Source organism: Hypanus sabinus, chromosome 4, assembly GCF_030144855.1.
Source record: "Hypanus sabinus isolate sHypSab1 chromosome 4, sHypSab1.hap1, whole genome shotgun sequence".
In the NCBI taxonomy this organism is placed as follows: domain Eukaryota; kingdom Metazoa; phylum Chordata; class Chondrichthyes; order Myliobatiformes; family Dasyatidae; genus Hypanus; species Hypanus sabinus.
The window spans coordinates 57,620,017-57,628,202 of record NC_082709.1 but is presented as its reverse complement, the minus strand read 5'-3'; positions in this window follow the sequence as shown (position 1 = coordinate 57,628,202).

Here is an 8,186-nt window from a genome sequence, read left to right as displayed (position 1 = left end):
GCTGAGAGTTTCAAATCACTGCTGTAATATAACAGGGGAGCTTGAAGCCATGTTAGAAAATAGTTGGGATTACTGAAATAAGGCTCTCAAGGAATCAGCACTGGGATTCAAACTTTGTACAAGCTCAAAAATAAAAAAAGGGGGAATGAGAATAGATGCAGTGAAGGAGGAGCTAACCAAATCCCAGACAGTGACAATGAACCAACAAACGTATTTAAGTTCAATAATTATCAGGGAGACAAATCGGGTGGACATAGGACAAAAGACAAATTTCAGAATGAGATGTGCACTTAAAATAAAAAGCTGAAATGTTCAATAATACAATCAAACTAAAAGCGCATTAAACTAATCTGGTCAGACCACATCTGCACAACTTGAAAGAATCTAAGGAAGCAGTAATGTGCACATTTAATGATCTGTTTATGAAAGATACAGTACTAGCAGATAGCTAACAAGATATAATCTATCCAAGGTGTAACCCACCTAAATTGTCAAAGTTTCCTGTAACTCAGCACTGAAAGTAAAGTTTGAACATGTGGAACAGAAAGAGCTCAAATAACACATGAAATAGTGTGATGTCACGATTGATTTTTGGAGACACCCTGAAATTATGTTCTCAGAATGGTGGTGAGAACAATCTCTGTGAACTTCAGAGATTTATCTGTAAATAACAAATGCTGCCACCTATAATCTGCAGCATGTAGCTTTGCTCCTCACATTAGTGTGGGCCGTGTTATTTTAGAACACTGATAAGCACACAGAACAAGACAGCTGGGACAAGAACACACTCAAGGATTTTGCCTTGCAACATAAATGATCTCTCTCCCCCCACAGATGCTGCCCGACCTGCTGAGTGTTTTCAAGATCTTGTTTTGTTTTCAGATTTGCTTGGTTCTGATTTACTGCGGTAGCAGCACATCTGTTGATGCAGTGGCACCATTGAAATTCAAGGTGTTGCATTATGGAGAGGCAAGTCAGGTGCAGATGAGTGGTGCAGCCTCGGGGGTGTTGTAGAACAGAGGGTACCAGGAGTACAAATACATTGTATCCTGAAAGTGATGTGACAGGTCGACAGGGCAGTAAAGAAGGCTGTTGGCATTTTGTCCTTCATCTGTCAGGGCCCTGGGTATAGAAGTTGGGATGTTATGTTGCTGGACAAGACGCTGGAAAGGCCACATTTGGAATTCTGTGTTCAGTTTTGGTCTTCCTGTTATAGGGAAGATGACATTGAACAGAAAAGAGGGCAGTAAAGTTTTACAGAGACGCTTTCAGGAGTAGAGGGATAGAGTTACATACAGAGAGTTGAATGGGCTATGACTTTATTCATGGAGCAGAAGAGACTGAGGGGTAATTGTATACAGTGTATAAAATTGTGAACAGTATAGATTAGGTCAACGCACAGTCTTTTTCTCAGGGTTAGGAATGAAGAACTAGAGGGCATAAGTTTGGGGTGAGAGGGGAGAAGTTTAATAGGAACCAGAGGGGCAACCTTTTCCATCCAGAGGGTTCGTATATAGGAAGAGCTGCAGAGGAAGTGATTGTGCCAGGTATGTTAAAAACATTTAAAAGACACTTAGACAGATAATTGGATGGGAAAGGTTTAGAGGATATGGGCAGATAGGATGCGCTTAAATTGGCATGGAGCAGTTGGGCTGTGTGACTGTGGGTGCTTTTCAAAAGTGGAAAGATTATTGAAATGTGACAAGTAGGAGAAAGTAAATGAGTACTGGAGCCTGCAATAAGATTGCTAAATGAGGTGAAATTGTGGTCCGTGAGCACCCCCAGGTGGCAAATGAAGAGCATTGCACCGGGAATCTGCTCCTAATTCACATCAACAATGCTGACCAGATCGGGGGCAATCAGCACCATGAGAGTTATCTATGGGTATTCATGGTACAAAACATACAACACTGAAACAGAGCAGTTATTTCTTATGCCCCCCCCCCATGAATAGCCCAGCTCTCATTTTCCAAACAGTATTATTTATAATTTTATTTATTATTTATTATTTTTTATTATTATTAACAGTACTATTTCCCAATAGTAATCTTTCTACTAAACTACACTGCAAAACAATTGCCCCTTTTGAAATTCGGTGCTTATCACACACTGATATCCTCCTAATTTGGTCACATCAATAAACTTACAACTTGTAGCTCTGATTCCCAAGTGCAAGTTGTTTACAATCTTTGTCTATCAGAGTAGTACAAACCTCAATCCCTGTGAAACACCACCGCCCACTTCGTACTTCTGAAAAGCCGTTAGGTACTCCGGGTACTGATCTAGTTTGTCTCCATCAAAAGGCATTATCCACTGACTCTCAGTTATTCCCCACCGTCCCCTGCGCCGATACCATTTCCTTTTCTCAGTTGCTCCGTCTCTGCCGAATATGTTCTGGTTATGAGACCTCCCACGCCAGGATTTAAGATTAATTTATTTATCGCACGTACACCAAAGCACGCAGTGAAGTGCGTCGTTTGTGTTAACAACCAACACACCTAAGGAGGATGTGTTGGATGCAGCCCGCAAGTGTCGCCACAAATTCTGGCGCCAACACAGCTTGCCCACGACCTTCAGCAGAACACACAATACAACAGAACAGCACATACCAAGCAACGAGGCAAAACAAGCACTGTTCCCTCGCACCCACACACAGTCTTTAATCTGAACACTCACAGGTACTCAGGAACCCGGTGAAAACCCCTGCCTTCCTCGCGGGCTCTCTCGCCGAATTGTCCACGGCCTGGTGAGGAGAGATTGCCTATGATTGAAATGTGAACCTCAGGACCGCACTCCATCCGGCAGTGAGGGGCCCGTTCTGGGGACTGGTGCCACCTGCTCTGTTTTGACAGACAGCTTTGAGGAACGCAATAGAAGCTGCAGTCTTCCTCTTTTCTTGTATAGCTGGAGAAGTTCAAGTGCTGGCAACTCCTCCACTGAGCATCCCCACTCACCCACCTTCCCCCTCAACTGGTCTCACCTATTACCTGCCCGCTTGTATGCCTTCCCCACCTTCTTAGTCTGGTTTCTGCTCCCTTCCTTCCCAGTCCGGCTGAAGGGCCTTGGCCGAAAATATCGACTGTTTATTCCTCTTCACAGATGCTGCCTGACTTGCTGAGCTCCTTCAGCGTTTTGTGTGTGTTGGTCAAGTTTTCCAGCATCTGCAGAATTCCTTTATCTGCTTTATATTCAGGTTTAGTTCTTCCTTTAAATCAGTAGCTCAGAATTTTGAGAGAATTACTGACAGTCCAGCATTTTTCACACAGTAGCAAACAGCTCATTTTCCAGGGATAAGCCTGTTTGAAAGCCGATGGTGTTCAGTGGCTTTTTGAATGCTGACATCATTAGGTCCAACAGTGGTATGGAAACTTCCTCCAGTTCCTCAGGGAATATGACCATTAAATGTCTGTGCAGGTTCTCGACTGACAGGGTCAGTGGCTCCATTTCAATGCAGACAAATAACTGAAAGGGGAAGTTTAAGGCAATTAAAACTTTCTTAATTATGTAAACTTAATTGTCTTTGTATCATCTAGAGTTTGTTTCAACAATTCAAGTATTCTGCTTAATTTGATATTTAAACTGTTTTACACAAATGTCAAAACATTCATGCTCATTTTAACTACCAATTGCATCCTGGAATCTGGCTTAATTAGCTATCTAAATATTTCCATAGGCGAGGCTCATTTTCAACCTATCAGTCTCTCTCTCAACACATCAACTGCTCCACACACACACACACACACACACACACACACACACACACACACACACACACACACACACACACGGTGAGATGCGAGCTCGGGCCATTAGGCTTGACAGCACTTTTACTGCATACATCACCAATCATTTGGTATATATCATTAACGCTGTCAGCACCTCCCTGCACATATTGCTGATGGAAGAAGGAAAATAGTGACTGAAGTTTTTAAGTTTTTGCACCTTTGACTGTATAATTAACTGAAAATCAATTTTATGACCTTCTGTAGCGATTTACTATTAGATTTAGTTTTTGATTATGCTAGCACTGTAGCATCGATATTTAAATTTTATGATATTTACTAATTTACAATTGGACTGAGTTTTAATTACTAAATGTTATAATTTACCAGTGGAAGTATTTGCAGGATTAATGTGATATGTTGAATTACTTCTGGGAGATGAGCTTTGGGGATATCAGGCTTTATTTTCAATAGTGCCAAGCACATTACTCAGGATTATCTGTGATCTGGACATTCCTTTCTAATGTTGAGATTCAGCAGGGAAAAGGCATACCTATGAATTAATATACTGCCTAAAAGACAGGTAAACTTCATACTTACCAACTATAATTGGAAACCTTTCTGAATTACAGCAACTAAATAGATTTCCTTCACAGCATTTTTAAGGATGGGAGTTTGGAAATTGCTGATCAATAAGTTCTAGTTGAATACTCAATTCCATGGAGTCACAAGATCACAAGACAAAGGAGCCATCGAGTCTGCTCCGCCACTCCACCAGGAGCTAAACTATTCTCCCATCTTGTTCCAATATCTGGCTTTTCCCCCCATCCCTTGATACCCTGACTAATTAGATACCTATCAATCTCTTCCTTAAACACCCTCAATGATTGGGCCTCCACAGCTGTATGTGGCAACAAATTCCATAAATCCACGACCCTCTGGCTAAAAAAATTTCTCCTCACCTCTGTTTTAAATGGGTACCCTCTAATTCTAAGACTTTGACCTCTTTGTCCTGGACTCACCCACCAAGGGAAACAGCCTTTCCACATCTACTCTATCCAACCCTTTCAACATTCAAAATGTTTCTATGAGATCCCCTCATTCTTCTATACTCTAATGAATACAATCCAAGAGCTGACAAACGATCCTCATATGTTAAGTCAGTGGGTAGCAAGCAACCTCAGCATTTTTACAGTCTATGCAAGTTTGAAAGTTGTTACTGTTCAAAGAAACACTGCTCCATAACTTAGGATTGGGATCTCAAATCATTACCATATTCAGAAAACATTTGTTGGGGGCAAATCTGTTTGGAGCAGTTTCAGCTTACTCTAAGAACGTAATTAGGCAAGGTAGGTTCAACACAAGGTGCTCCCTTCCCTGAAACCAAACAGTACTTAACGTGGGTTTGCAATGTCAATAAGATCAAAATGTCAGTCAGCAGTCTTTCTAGGTAGGTCAACAGCTCTTCATTCATCAGCAATGCTTTGCTCTCTAACAGCTGCTCCACAACCTTTTTCAAAATGTTACCTGTACTTGATAAAATTACATGACCATACTCAGCACTGGGTATATAAATCTGTTTGAAATTGATGGTTGATTTCACCAGAATTTATCAGTTTGTAGTCCATTCCCAGTCACCCAAATATTAACGTTGGTCATTCTTCATGCACCTCAAGCTCAGTAGTGGTACAGTATCATGCTATCTGAACTGCATCTGTGGATTTACCTGCTGACTGGGAGAAGCTCTTGGTGCTTCCGTCAATTCTTCCGGCTGGCATGAATCTGGCAGCGTTCACTTATTTAGATCCAACTTACCTTTTAAAGAGGTTTAATATGACACAAGTTTATATTAGTAAGTACTTATTTACAAAATTCCCATGTTAAGATGTCATACCAATTTATTAATTTTGTAGCTTTTCCCTATGACAATTTGTGATTCTTTCCACACTTTACTGAGAGTTGGGCTGAAAATTGCTATCTAAAATCTGCAAGATTTGTGCGCTTGCTGTTAGTTCATTAGATTTGATGTGTTTGGTGCCCTAAAGCTGCAAATCTGTTGACACAAAAAAAAATGCCCCTTACAAATTAAACGTATATTTAGTCGTTATCATTGAGAAAATACCACTCCATTCAGTTCTCTTGGAACTTTTGACATTCTTTACTTTATCTTAACTACTAAAGTTTCCTTTATCCTCTCAGACTTCACTGTGTTCTGTGGTTATTTTCTTGTTTATCCCTTGACCCTTCAAATACCTCCACTATCCTCTCAACTGCCTTTACTTGTCAACTGTTCTTTACCTGCTTCCTGCTGGCTATTGGTGTCTCCTTGTTCCCTTGAATCCTGCTCTCTGCTACTTCCTCGGTCTTCAGCACACCTATTCACTTTGCCAATAACATTGATCTCCTCGCAATCTTTATCTAGGAATCAAGCCAACCTGTTGGTTGGGAGAAAGGGTTTCATTTAAATTATCAGCAAATGGCCTCCAGATATTTGCAAAGCCACTGAGGCAAGTATTTTGGAAACTTCCTGTTTGTTGCCCACTCTGGTCTTAAACAGTATCATTTTATGCTGACGTACATTTTTTCATCCGCATTGATTCATTCATTCCCAGATTCAGTAATGATTCTTCTCTTGTGGGGGCTAGAGAGGGTAACCTTCTAAAAATATTCTGATATATAGATGTATAAGAAATAACTGCAGAGCTCTGGGAAAATGTACAGGGAGGAAAAGCAATTAGTGTTTTACAAAGAAGCTGGCACAATCAAGATCAGCTGTATAGCCTTCAGTGTCTGAGACAGATGAACTATTAGTATTTTATTGGGGAAGCATTAGGAGATCTGATGGGTATTACCCATGCATGCATGTGTAAATGCCCAAGTATGGCAGTGACTTTTGCTTACACCAACCATGGCAACTTTTGCTCTGCCATCCGCCCTTGTGCTATTGCTCAGGGTTCTCTCTGAGTCTTGTGCAGAAGTTAAGTATTCCCTGACTTGTTCATCATTATGGTTCTAAATACTGAAATTATTATGACCCAGGATTTAGCCAAGGTTGATCCTTCACTTTCTTCACCCTGACAGGAGAAAAACTGACTGAAGGGCTAAATAAAAACTCAAATCATTTGTTTATATTTTCAACTTATTTTCCAGCTATCCCTGTGCTTTCATGATAAATAACTGATGCTGGCTATTATTTAGCCCCAGTATTAGATTTTTTTTTCCATCATAGTGATTAACATGAAATGTTGGCCTTGCCTTTTCAAATTATTTCAGAAGCAGAATTGATAATTTAGGCTGACAATATAATGAGATATTAAGGGAAGAGCATCTGTGGAGATATAAAGAATTAATGTTTCAGGTTGATAACATTTTATCAGAACTAGAAAAAAAGTCAATTCCGGTCATCAGTTCAGATACCTCTTCCCACAAGTGGAGACTAACCTGTCCCAATATTAAAAGTTAAAACATTCAGATCATCTGCTAGCTCCCCTCTCACCAGATGCTGCATGACATGATAAAACATTCTCAGTTTTTATTTTGGGTGTCCAGCCTTTTCAATTTTTTGCTTTACTACCAGAGAAGCTTTGGGCTGTCAGATGCAAACCAAAGCTCCATCTATTTGCTTTGGTCTCAAAGGCACGCATTACCCTAACAAAACTAATCTGTTGCACAAAAAAACTCAGCTGGTCACTTTTTTTTGAAAAGGGCCAGCTGTACATAAATTGAGGACAGTAATTTACAAAACCAACTACTTTTCGAATATAATTCACTGATTGTGACACAGCCTGGAATTCAGCTGAAATGGAAAATCTTCCTGTAGTAAACAATTGAACTTAAGCTGGATTTCATGGAAAAAAAATTTGGTTTTATGCTGTAGCCACAGTGGTGGGAGATTCAAAACAATGAATCAAATACAGCTATGTATGAACAACATACATGCAGCTGACAAGCCCAGGCTATTAACACTGAGTGATGTGAGAAGTAATTGTTTGCTGATGGTTCAATACCACCAGCTGGTGGCTCTGGGTTAATATATTTTCATTTTTAGTTCTGCTAAATTCTGAATAGATGGGTTGCAATCTCTTCCTTTCCAGTGCCTCAACCCTACAGCATCTCCCCTCAATTGAAGTCAGCCAAGATTCCCGTTCCTTGAAATCTCTATCTAACTAGAACCTTCACTGGATAGTTTGATACAAGACCATAAGACATTGGAGCAGAATTAGGCCATCCAGCCCATCAAGACTGTCCTGCGATTTCATCATGGCTGATCCATTCTGTCTCAACACCACTCTCCTGTAACTTTTCATTCCCAGACTAATCAAGAACCTATCAACATCCATCTTAAATACATCCAATGACCTGGCCTCCACAGACACCTGTGGCAATGAATTCCACAGATTCACCACCCTCTGGCTAGAGAATTTCCTCATCTCCTTTCTAAATGGACATTATTCTGAGGCTGTG